The 13,558-nt window shown below is 42.6% G+C and overlaps 1 protein-coding gene across 1 annotated transcript in view; it reads right to left on the bottom strand.

Annotated features, from left to right (window-relative positions):
• ATXN1 (ataxin 1) overlaps positions 1-10,754 on the bottom strand; it is a 240,389-nt gene extending 229,635 nt beyond the window's left edge. Inside the window, exon 1 of the mRNA XM_087763974.1 lies at positions 10,739-10,754. The gene's annotated coding sequence lies outside the window, so the exon portion shown is untranslated. The remainder of the gene's footprint in view (positions 1-10,738) is intronic.
• Positions 10,755-13,558: the final 2,804 nt, after the last annotated feature.

The following is a 13,558-nucleotide window of genomic DNA, read 5'->3' as shown; positions in this document are numbered from 1 at the left end:
CATTTAATCTGTCTCTCCCCTTTCCATGATACATCTTATTTCTTAGGACATAAATATTACATCATTTCTCTCCCTTATTTGGCCCATCTTCAGCTAGGTGTGTAAACCTGGTGTTTGATTTAAAGTGTACAAGTTGTCCTGTTGTCTTAATGATTCTGAATCATACACTTAAAGTTAGCTATGTGCTTGAGGGTGCGTCTTCGTGAACAAGTTACGGTGAGGCAGTCAAGGGTGTGGATTTACAGGACACCAGCTACTCTGCAATAACTACACGGATGAACACCCTTTGCCTGCTGGTAAGCGCAGAGCGGGTTAGCCCAGAGAGAGTCCCAGCCAAGATCACCTCTGCCTCCCCACAATCGCTTTTGCTGCTATTCTCTGAATACTGCTCCTTCGGCCAGTCTGTCCCCCGCAGTAACGCTGTGCCCAGAAGTAAACATGATAGATGCATATAGAGGCACTACCACCTCCCTCACCTCCAAAGTGATCCACCTCCAGAGACAGCTCAAATTATACCGTTATTTTAATATACCCCTATAATCTTGCAAACTGAAGTCATATTGAAGAGACCTTGTCTCCCTTGCTGCCTTACGGCTTCAGTCCTTTTTTTATGTTTATATAATAGGATATATTCTTTGCAGAGTCTTCACCGTTTATCACACACGAGTCCTCTAATTCTTGAGCCCCTCTGTTTCCCTCTGCTGGTTAAAAATGTATAGCGGGGGGGAGAGCGGGGAGGGGGGGAAAATGGCAAGCAATTCCTCAAATAATTCTCATAGTCGAACCGTGTGCCCAGTGTGGGAGAAGGGGGCAGAGGGGACAGAGCTTGCGAGTACCGTATACCAGTGGCTGCTTTCCCAAAGATACTTCTGAGAGCCTGTAGGTATCGTTACAAAATGTAGATACTTCGCAGGGTCCTGTGCAGAGTTTATCAGCTGTACAGAAATTCCTGCATAGTTTATAATCTGGGCAAGCATCCCAGCCCCAGTGTTGTCTCTCGCTGGAGTCTCTTCAGAGTATCAGAGGTTCCCAGGAACGCTCCCAGAAGCTTTTAGCTCAGTGCGAGTCACTGCCAAGTTGAATAGCTCCTCCGAGTCCCTTGTAGCGATCATCCTGAAAACTGCAGAAGAGGAGCTTGCAGGCTCTGGAAGAGTCTCTAAAAGGCTCAGCTTGTACAGGAGTCATGGTCTGGCCTCCAAAAACATTTATCTGAACCAAGACACATTTATCTCAACCTTGCACACATTTAAGGTCTCTCCAATGAGATGACAAAAATCTGTGTGATGTAGCTTGAAATGAAAGCCTCCTCATGAAAGTTAATCCTTTGGCGATTTCCTAAAAACTTTTTTCATATTCTAATAATCTCTCAGATTCCTAAATGAGGATCAGCGCCCCTTTCCTGTTTGAACTAGATGCTCACATCAGTTATATGAGGCCGAGTTTCCTCCCCAGGCAGTTGACAACACAGGCACACAGGTTACGTTGTCTGTAGTAAAAGATGCAGTCAAATACTCCATTATTTGACATCTCTCTCGGAACAGGTATCTCCTGAGAAAAGACTGCATTTTTGAGACCAGCTGATTTTTCAGAAATAGCAAATGATCAGTGGGGCAAAAAGGTCAATTTCTCCAAAGGTGAAATAACAATGTTTTCTTATTTTAACCTGCAAAAATTGTAATTTCCTGAAAACAAAATGAAAGAAGAAATTCCAACAACCACCAAGCCCCTTTTGTTCTTCTTCTGAAGAACTGTAACCTGATATTCCCTACTTACTGTGCTTTCCGAGGATTCATCTATCTTCTTATATGTTAGCATTTCTAATGCTTCTTACTAGCCAAAATGTTCATGGGGTTTCTTAAGTTCTGGTACGTTGCTTCCTCTGAATCTGCTGCTCTTGTAGTAGCACTTTCCCTTAATAGCATGTTGAATTCATATCGTTTACAGTCACCGGCTCCTAGATTCCTTATAGTGCTCAAATCTTCAGTGAACAGAAAGATAAGCTAGGGGCATTCACCAGCTTGAAAACTCAGCTATCCGGACAAGAGACCAAAAATTGTTTTTTACTTGTTTCAGGACTTCAAACTCTGAATATCTGGCTGCATAATTAAAATCTGGATTGTTGAAATATACTGAAAATACATTTACCGTGAAAATGTTCACCTATTAGTTATTCCACTTCAAACTCTTCAACTCTGCGGTGTTACTATTTTGTTTTGTTTTGATGTTTATTCCTTTTAAGCTAACCCCAAAGAATTTCACTCTCACCCATCGTGGTTATCAAGCTGCAGTTTGCTGGCATTATCAGTATTTGTGATACACAACTCTCTTCTGTTCTTCCCAGCTTTTTCTTGTATACGTTGATTAATAGCCCTTCTGTATTGCTATTCCTGTTAGGAGAATTAGCTCACTCTCATCGGGAATGCCCACCAGATAATCATCTCCATCACTTGGTAACACTGCTCTCCGTCTGTTGTAGAACTCTTGTATAGGGACACTTGGTATGTAAATACTCTGCTTAATCTTCATCTTTTGTTTCAAGGATAAAACAAAACAAAACAATAACAAAACCTCCTTTACTTTGCATGCTGGGAGCACATGCCATTAATATTAATTAATTTATTTATTTAAAGTTGGTAAAAGAATTTGCTCTTAGGCTGGGAATGTGACTGCCAAGTTTCCTGCCTGCAATTTGTTACGGCTCAGTAGTAAACTCCTGAAAATAGGAATTTGAAATGGAAATAGTGACAGGCCTTTTAACTACACTATAATAAGCAGGGTGTTTTATCCTGTATACTGTATGTCGTTACACAATGGCAGCCTATCATAATGTGCACGGAAAACAAACAGGGTCTCTTTAGATCGCTCTCCTGGCTAAAACCCGGCAGACAGAGGAAGTAAAACAGGCCGAAAAGACAAAAGACTAGAAGGTCAAGAACACCACACCCAGACCTAAGCCCTTCTGTTATGCAGCGGAGCACAGGGATCTTAGAGAACTTGCTCTTGAATAATTTGACTTTGATCAGCTTGCCATAAAAAAAGAGGTGTAGTCTGCTACATTGCCAAAGGGGGTAAAGAAGGAGACTTTCCCTGAAGTCTTAAGCTGCAAATTAATGTACCCAGACTTGCCCTGTTATGCAGAACAAAGCTCCAAAAAGTAACTATTTCTTGCAAATGTTTCTTATCTGCCTATAATAGTACATTCCATGTAATTCTGCATATATAAAACACATGAACGTTAAAGCTGTTTTGCGTACCAGCTTTCAAGCATCAGCTGAAAAATGTAATTTTTCAGAGTTGCTGAACATCCAGAGTCCTGACAAGTCAGCTGAGTTTCTCCAGATTTACACCTGTGTAAACGACAGCAGTACTACATCTTTGTGAAAATAAAATACTACTGTTGTTTTTTACAAGGTATTTGGCAACCAGGAAAATAACTGAATCATATGTACAAAACAGAGTCTCTGGGTCTTGAAGCGAGCACTTCTGGTTTTTGTAGCACACATGCTCAAATGCCATATATTGAACTGCCACGTCATGTCTATTTTTACTAATTGAGTTTACTTACTCGTGTTTGGGCACCGTACCAGTACTCAGCAAGTCCAGGAGATTAATGTAAAAGCCTCTCTCCATTTAGAAAGTATAGGCACTCTAGATTTACAGCTGCCTATTTTGAGGGTGGCTGACTGCTGATCCTGATGTCTTTGAGTAACGTGGTTTTGTGAGCTGCACTGGTAATGAAAATGATATAATTTGCCTCTTAACATTAAAATAAAGCGGAGAGGCAGAACAGAAGAAAAAGCAACGTATTCACCTTCTTCGAATAGCATACCTGAGGACAGGGAGAAAAAAAAAGCCCAGGCAAAACTGAAGGCTATCAATAGTCTTGGAAATTCACATGAGGAAAAACTTGCATAAAATAACCCGTCCTGGTCTGGACTCTGAAAGCATTAGCCCCTGTAATGTCAGAACTTACAGCTTTAATCTTCTTCAGAGCTGCATGGCTCTTCTCACATGTGGGGAAAAAGAGATTTGATGCTTCTGAGATTAAAACTACTGAGCTGAACTTTGCTTGTTATTGGCCAGAAGCATTTGGAAACCTAATAAAGCATTCCATTAAAATCTTGGCATTTTAGTAACACAAAAGAAATAGGCTTCTCAAAATGTGAGTCCAAGGCAAAAGGACACTTTTGAGGGGGGAGATTCTGGAATTTGGATTTTAACGAAGTTTGCAATGACTTAAAAATAGATCAAAGGAAACACACAGTAAAATGGAACAATAAATGCTTGATGTAACTAGCAATGTGCAATTCTTTGTTATTTAAACTTTATTACATTTGGAGTCATTTTTTCATGTTCTTTTAAACCTCATACTTTTGCGAGTCTGTGAGTAGCTGGAAAAAGTACAACGCTCGTCACTGACTAGCTGTGTGGTCTCTAACAGGTAACATAAGGCCTGATTTCTTAAAATTATGAGCATCCACAACCGCAGCCGAGATCAACGTGAGCGAGTAGTATTCTGGGCTTTAGGTGATCAGCTTTACTCTGAAAAAAAAAAAGAGCTCTGTTAAGGCTGGCTAGGCTACAATTTTAGCTGCACAGGAAGCCCACGCTGAACACAGTTATGCCCCTGTAGTCAGTATATGACTTGATTTGATCTGTGAGGACGCAACTCATTTTTCTGTAGAAAGAGGCATAATACTCATAGTGATGGTATGATCTATGCGTTCAAAGCTGTAGCACGACTGAACAAGGGTGATGGTCTTGCCAGTAGTGGTAAAACCTTGCACATTTGGGCAAATGACACGAGAGCTACCTGGTGCCAGCTTCACTGTCGAGAGCCCTTGCTTGCCTTCTCCACCAAAGTACAGTGAAAAGGAGCCTCATAAACTACTGCTTTTACTGTGCTCTGCAAGTAAACAAACAAACAAACAGAAATAAAGAATTATGATCAAGCATAAAAGAAGTAAAGCTTCATAACCAACCCTCAATATGACAGGTCTCTTGCTAGGGTTCATTGAAGGGGTTTGGGGCTTTGTCACAAGGTAAACAACATTAATTCCAACGTGCTTTGAAATGGCTTGGTCCTGTCTGTACTGGCAAGAAAGCTATGCTAGAGTTTGTCTGCACGTGGTTATATCTAATTCGGATCTTCTAATTACAGTCTACTTATAAGTAGCCCTATAGAAGCAGAAAGTACATAGGCTATCTTCTGGAAAGCTTGTGGTTAAAATCCTGGGATGCCTGTAGTGATAATCAGGTAACAATCGAATGCCTACAAACAAATTTTAGCCGGGCTTTTACCCCACCCAGAGAACCAGAGTGCTGAATCTGGATCGCACGGCTGGTGTGAGCAAGTCCTACACAGGTAACACAAGCTCATCCCACCGTAGGTGACCCCACAGAGTTCACTTACGCAATTCCATTTTCTGCCCTTTCAAAAGAAATTCACCTTTACACAGTTGAATGTTGCAGGGTGCTCATAAACTGGCTGCTAAGGCGGCTGGTGTGCTTTATTTTATGTGGCGCTAACATATGAAGAGCTATCTACTGTAACAGATGCTCTTTGACAGTGCAAAATAATAGCACAGACTTAAACTGTAAATTATAAACAAGCCCTCTCTAACTACAAAATGAATACACAGAATGGGGAGTCTTGTCAAATAAGATATTAGTAAATCAAGTTGAGGAAGACAAATGATTCACTAAAGCTAAAGTAACTAAAATTTCATTCAGTTAACACTACTGTCACTAGAGTTCTCCGGTTCTTTGCCGTAATTAGTAGATACAAAAGAGAGTAATTATAAGCAACACACAGTAAAATCAGTTATGTGTTTCTTTGCTATGTAAAAGCAACATTAAGTGTTTCTATTCTTCCTTTTTATTAATTTCTATCGGTAGAAAAGATGCTATATAAATACTTACTACTGGTAAGATGCCTGGCCACATCAAGACAGCCCTTTCCCAAGGGATTTCATAATTATGTTTTCCCCACCAAACCACAGACAGGGCTGTGAATTAAAAGTGACCTTATTGGCCCACTGGTGCAGCTGCCATGTATTTGATTACAAACTTACTAGTACTAATGCCAAGGCGGGGAGTTACAACATAAGCTGAAAATGAGTTCAAGCATCGCTTTCTGCACACAACATCCCTGGTCACCTGGCTGCAAAAAGCATTCAACACACAAAGATGAATTTTTTTTTTAACCTTTAAAGCAAATGCATTCCTCCTGTCCTCCCTATCTCCTCGTGAAATCCTGACGCAAAGCGCTCCCCAAGGATGTGCTGTGGGCAAATACCCTAGATAACAAGGTCTGCAGCAACACCTGGAGTACTTATGACATCTCAGATCTAAGACTTCTTCAGAAAGGACATGGAGGACTTGCGGGGAGCATGGGCAAAGGGATGTACACTGTGTTATGTGGCACGGTGGTTCGTGCCCCATAACGGCAGCCTCTTGGGCTCTCAGGGATTCCTGAACATCACAGTGGGGATGGTGAGGACAAAGCTAGCCTTACCAAATACACACCACTGCCCATGCAGCTGCATGAGCGATAAAATGAGTTAGCAGTTCATAATTTTCTTCAGCATGCACTGGGAGACATTTCTGTGTCACTCAGTTCAGTATCAGGCTTGCAAGGCCTGATTCCTATGGCTTTTGAAGAAACAGGTATGCTCAAGAAAAGACTCCGGCCGCTGTCTGCAGGCAGGCTTTAATACCCTTGCGTCTCATGGGGACTCTCAAACTCCTCTGCGTGACAAACGCAGCCAGGTTTTACGCCATGCATTTGCACTGCCCGCATCTCCTACAGTACCTGGCGTTAGATCCCAAATGCCAGAGCTAAACAAAGGCACACACGGATAAAGCTGCCGTACCTAGGTCTTGACTGCACGCGTTAAGGAAGCAGGACTAACCTAGGCTCTCCTCTGAGCGCTGAGTTTACCTTCTTTCTCTTTCCCAGATTAAGTAGTGAAGCAGGAACCAACCCCATCAGTTTTGCCAATGCTGGTTCAGGGCATGCCCAGAAGCATGGTTTGGGCGCTCAAAAAACTTCACGGCATTGAAAGACTTAGCTCAGGAAATGCAAAGGGTCAGGGCCTGCCCTCCAGAGCCTGACAAAAGGGTGTACGCATACACTGAGGAAGGAGGCTCCCTCCGTTGCACAGAGCTGGCTCCGTGGCTCTTTCCCATTTCCCTAGAGACCGAGGGTATTTGTGTGCGAGTTATGAGGAAACCAGCAGACCAGTTAGCATGCAAAGGGATCTGGCAGTCTCAGTCAAGATTGCCTTAGGTAACAGGGCAAAAGGACCGCTTTCCCTGGCCCTGGCCCCCCAGACCACCAGCCTCCTACCTGGGATCCAACCCAGCTGCAGGTCGGGTGGTGGGAAGGCCCCTCGGTCCCTGCTCGCTATAGCTGACAAGTGAAACGAACCCAGTAGTCTCGTTTTAACGCACGTGGCAAAATCACCGTGCAAATCTGCCACGACGGGCGGTTTGTGCCCATGATGTAAGCTAAACCCAAAACAGCAGAAGGGTCATAAAATAAGGATTAAAGTTCAACAAGGAAACTGATAATGAAGAAGCCTGCCCAGACTATGCCCTATTCTAGCCAGCGTTACGCTATCTTCTAATTTTAGAACAGCTGAAAATTTTTCCCAGACCAGAAGTTGACAAGAGGCTGAGCAACGCCAATGTCGTTAAATCTTTGTTTTCAGGCACAGTGTTGTCTCCACACTGCAAGAAGTTGTTTCAGCATGTGAAATTTTACAGGAAGGCACACGCTGTCGGTGGATGCCCATACAGGGAGCTATGTAATATGTTGAAGCCATCTGGCATTTTGCGGTTTTGCAGTATCAGTCAGACGCACTGTCTGGAAACGCAGGGCTCAAACCCAGAGTCCTTGATTCAGGTCAGATACCTACAGATGCCTGCGGATGTTTGGCCGGAGTGAGAGCTGCAGAATAAAGCACTTAATTTGACGGCTGAAGTTTATGATTGATTTCAAGGCCAGCCAAGCTAGAAGCCTATTACTGCTTAGGAAGTTTTAGTAAATGTAATTATTATGGCATGTTTGATATAAGACACAGTCTTCATGAAAGGCTCCAAAATATCATTTTAAAGACTCGCTCTGTTGCTGTTATGCTTTGTACCTTCTGACTAAGGAATAGGCCAGATGATGTGAATCCCGATGTGAAGCTTACCGAAAACTACCACTAAAATTAATAGAGCATAGTTACAGAAGAGTATTTTGTATAGAATTACCTTCTCTGGAGTGTGAACAATGCTGCTGAAAGCAGGCTCTGGGTTACATTATTCCTGTGATCCAAATTTTCTTAACCAGCTGATGTCACTAGGGAGATTTGAAGTCTTTATAATTACCACTCAAGGCCTAGAGGAAGGGGGGAGGAAAGGCAATGAAATTATGTTTCATATGTTGACTCAGAGAGTAACCTGCAGTGGCCTGTTAACTTGTTTCATCTATCAGGAAAAGCAAATTAATTCTGTATCCAGTTGGTTTTATGAGTGGCAGCTCAATTTGCTTTCCCAGTTAAGCAGGGAAGAAAGTGGCCTTTTGTCACAAACAATTGCTTCCTGCAATGCTGCAGAATAAGATGTAAAATAGGCAACGAGCTTTGGATACAGCTTCCAACGTCCTACTAAGAAGTAAGATTTCTTTCTTTCATCTTCCCTCAGAGAAGGAATTCAGGTTATGCTCTGCACTAAATTAAAGTGTTCTGCTCAGTTATGTACATGTACAGCTTTGAAAACTGTTCCTGCTTCTAGGTCAAGGGCTCTCCCTGTGGCCGGGTGCCAGCTTTATCCCTGGACTCCCATAATCCCTTGAAATAAATCAACTTTCCACTGAAATCCTCTGCCAGTTCCATTTCAGACTAAAATGTGCTGTCTGTAGCATGATGCTCTTTTATACTTTTGGGGAAACAAAAAAAAGAAGAGAAACAATGTGGTCATTGTATACTGGATACAGTTCGACGTAACCCACGTTGTGTATATTAAAGGCTATCTTTGTATGTTGCAGTAACCCCAGATTTCAGCATTTATTATTAGAACTAAGAAAAATACCTTCGACCGAAGGAATAATTCGACTGGTTGAAAAGGATCCCGGCTTGTGTGTGTGTGTGTGCATGTGTGTGTCTGTCTGTATCCCATTACTACTCTGCTCACATGGACTGAAGCGTGTGGATGTATTATACTACTTCCCAGCCTGGGCAGATGAAGCCCTCAAAGATTTTTTTCTCTTTCCTCTTCCCCCCTGCCCCCTCCTCCCCCCTAATATCAATTTTCTTCTCTGTGTGTTATAAATGAACCTGAATACATTCACACGTTCCTGTGGAAGACTAAAAGCTGTCACTTCATTTCAGGGAACCAGGCGGCTTTAAACTCAGCTGCAAGAAAGCCCAGATGCTACTACATCTCCGGGGGAAACTTATCTATTCAGAAAGGGGGAAACTTCTGAACAATAATAACAAAATATAGCTTAAAGATGCTGCTGCCGTTCCTCTGCCGGTGCTGAGGTCAGTACTTTGGAGAGTGGGTGCCAGTCAGAAACTGCAGCACTCTCCTCAGAAGACTGACATTTCTGAAAAGCTCTGCTTCTCCCCAAATCTCAGTAACTTTAAATGGTCTGCCAGTTAAATCAGAACAGCCTGGTATAAAGCCTCCAATTTTCTGACAACCTTTATATTCTCTTGGCTCCTACAAGGCCCTAAAGCTGATCGCGTATAATCCTGAACTGAATGTAAAATAAATATGAAAACCTGTCATGATTTTACAGTTTTCCAAAGGATATTTCACTAAATAAAAAGAGCTGTATTTTTGGCACACAAACGCTCCATATAAAAATCACAGTTAGTTCTTTAAAGTAAAGTTACACAACGCGGTGCCAGACTCTGCCCTCTGAAGTTTCCCCCTGAGTGCTGGGGAGCAGCTGGCTACAACCCCGTGAGCCGGCCGGCCCCAAAGGCCCCGTGCGCCTTTCCCTGCACAACTGCTGTGCGAATCGGGGCGATGACACTGGCCTGAGCCAGCCCAGCCCCTGAAGGTCTCTCCAGCATGGGAGCCGAGGGGAAGTACCCGAATCTCACCCGAGGTGGGACACAGCGCATGGTGGCCAGCTAAATCCAGCACTGGCAATTGCTTCCATGCTTGTGGTGTAGATACAGCTTGAGCAAATCATGGCCCAGGGCTCACCCAGCCTTCACGCCTTTGAAATCTGCTGCCTAAGAAAATAACAGTTGTTTGCAGAAACCTCTTCCACTAAGCCTGTGTTATTTAGCTATCTGCGTTAACTGTGTGTCAAGGTGTGGGCTATAAGCTGAAGTGTCCACAGGACTAAAGCACGGAAATGAGTTTCAATCACTGACAAACTAATGCTGATTTCAGGCTCCACTGGCTTTTCAGACCTCAGAAAGATCTGCAGGTCCTGAGCATAGCTACAAGGCCAGACAGAGACATGTAGGTCTAGCAAAGCAGGACACAAGCACAGCAACCTGGACAACAGACACGAGGTGCATTTCGACCAAGGCCATGACCAGACTAACGAAGTACCTATTTGCCACCCGGCAGGAAATCTAAAAGACCAGTCCTGCAAGTCTTGGGGTACCTCACAGTCAAAATCACTGCAAGTTTTGTTTGCGCTGTACTGTTTGGATGGTTGAGAAGGAGGAAATGGAGGCGAGGCAAGGAAATTAAAAGAGGGAAAATCTGCGTTGTCACTCACAATGTTTGCAGGTTTGTCTGCAGAGATCTTCCATCCAAGGCATGTTGCAGGTTTTTAATGTTATACACCTGCCTCTCTTATATTCTCCTCCTGGAACAGGGTACAGGCAATTGCACTTAATATAAAAGCCACAGTAAACCATACACCTAGGGCTTTAATTTTAAGTCAGACTGAGTGAAACTATCTGGTTTTCCCCTAGAAGCCCTCAGTGGACAGTTTCTTCAGTTAGGTTCACCACATTCAGGCCTTCCCTTTAAGCAAGGAGTGCAGCTGAACCCAAAAATTCAAAGCAAAACTCAGCTGAAACTATTATGTTTCATCTGGTTACATGTCAAAACCTCAAACCTCATGTACACAGGGCTCAAATTATAAACCCATCAGGCTCAAGCCCAGAGCTGGACCCAGGTTTGCCCAGGGAGCCCATGAATCTTTTAGAGAAGCTGATCCGAGTTTCAAGTTCATAATGAATCACAAACCCAAAGTGGAAGGGGGACTTTTCCAAGGTTAAACAGTGAGTTAGAAGGGGAGCTAAGAAGAGAACCACAGCCCTGGCCACTTCACACACTTTGCTAGCAACAGAGATAGAAACTTACTCTGCTTGAACTTCACTCTGTATAGCCTTCGCCAAACCGCTCAAAATAACCACTTTTTTGCCTGTTAATTGTTTTAATAAGTCACATGGCAATGAATGACTAAAAACTACATCATCCCTCTAAGGATTCAGCTGTGGAAAAAGCATCCATTTAGCTGCAGGGTAGTTATTACTGCATAGCTTTGATTTTGCTACACAATGCACACCCTGTTTATTGAAATGCTTACATGTTGCTCCGGGTGAAATCATCATCACTTGCAGGTATACTCTGAAGCTAAAGGAACGAGCTCAGATCCACTTACCTAGACCCGAAGTGAGCCCTGTCCACTTATCTGCATCTCCACAATGCACTCAGAGGTTGGTTAATGCCCCTTTGGACATTTTTTAACACTACCCAAATCTCTGCATCTACAACATTAAAATAAAATTTCAAGGTGAGAAAAAACAATCGGAGTTAGAATACCTGCCCCTCCTGGTAACTCTGCTGACTGCCATGGCACAAGGCTCACTGGAGAGCACTGGGATCATTTCAAGTTCATGGCATAACATAATGTAGTCCCTTTTGAATCTAGACCCTCACGCAATGGTCACTTATTTGCCTGTTTCATATCAATACTACCAAAGCTTTAAGGTCTAAGACTTCTGGCAATACAGCAAGCAATTGTTCCAGGATCTAGGCTTAACGCTGAAATACCATCAGGGCTGAGGATCGCTACATATTGCTTTCTAATAGTCCCTGCTGTTTGACACCTGGAATGGCATTAAGGAGCTCTGGCACTGTATCCAGAGTTCTCTACCAATAATTGAAATTGCTTCTACAAGATGGGAAGAAGAGGAGGGGGATCAGCATTCAAGGACTGAGTCTATTTAAGGTATTGAAAACATTTTTGTCGGGTGAAGGGTCAGCATTTGAAAAGTACAGTATGGCTTATATATACACAGTAAAAAACAGAGATTCTGATACATACCTTTTTCCCATTCAGGTTAATTAGGAGTTTTCTGTACTCCCAGCTAGTTTTGCTTGCAGGCAAATTTCTTTTGAGCTCAGCAGCCAGGACTGTATCTAGGGCTAAGCTTTCCCACCGTATCGCTCCAATATTAAAGGAATTTTTCTGGCTTCCTGTTAAACCATGCACTGATTACAAAATTCTTTTGCTTATTTAGGGCCAGATTCAATAAAAATTCTGTCCAGCTTCCGCATCATGGAAGGCCACAAAAGCCCTGAAATATTTTGGTTTTGAAGGCTGTGTGGGCTTCCGTGGCTTGGATGCTGGGTAACTATTCCAGTGAATGTGGTCCTCATAAAGCTTCTCAAGATCCTGCTCCATATGGGCCTAGTGATTTCTCTTTATTCTCTCCGATGTGGATTACAATCCACTTCAGAGAATCTCTGATTTATGCCTCTAGCTACAAGCTGAATCCTAGAGGAATAGGTCCTTTTCCTATCAGGTCACATCCTCTGCAGAACACCGACAGAGAAATTAGTGTTTCTGAAAAGAAAGCGCCACTTACAAAAATCTGGTATGTTTTGCATGGAAAGGCTTTACATGAATATAAGCGAATGGTAAAATAAAAAAGGAAATTCAATAAACTACTCATTATCTATATTCATATGACTAAGCTACACATGGAATGTAGCTTTTATCCTCCATAAAAAATGTACAGATGTTCTATAGAAAACTGTATGAACAAACTTTAACCTCACGACTGCTATTATTTTGTAATAAAAGGCTTACAGCATAATGTGAGCTTTTTTTAGAATGTAAGTTCCATGTGAGTAGTGTGTTGTTAATTTAATATTAATGCAATGCACCAGGAAGAAGTCTGCACAGAATCTCAAAGAGAGAGAATCACAGTGCTGCAGACAGGAGATTTGTGGTATGGATTTTATTTGTTTCGGCACTCAGCACAAAATTCATTGACCAGGATTCCCACTGCCACAGGGCAGTGGATTCATCTACAGACTTTTTCACATGCTTCGGCATGAGGATTTTGCAGCAGCATTCCCACTACAGTTCCTGGGAATCATGTGGTTAAGTCACCTCGCACTGCACTGAAAATTTACCTCTCGCTGTCAAGTGCATATGAATGAGCTGCTTTTTTGGGAACAGCAAAAGAAAAAAAGAATCCAATGAATAAACTTTTGAATTTCTTTTGCTGAACCATCCTTCAGGTAGCAGGTGCGAATGCTTTCACCAAACTTGCAGATTGCAAATGTGGTGCCTGCT

Source organism: Nipponia nippon, unplaced genomic scaffold, assembly GCF_047370975.1.
Source record: "Nipponia nippon isolate SJK-2023a ecotype South Korea unplaced genomic scaffold, ASM4737097v1 scaffold_1, whole genome shotgun sequence".
NCBI classification, from domain to species: Eukaryota; Metazoa; Chordata; class Aves; order Pelecaniformes; family Threskiornithidae; genus Nipponia; species Nipponia nippon.
This window is presented reverse-complemented; position numbering and strand designations above follow the sequence as displayed.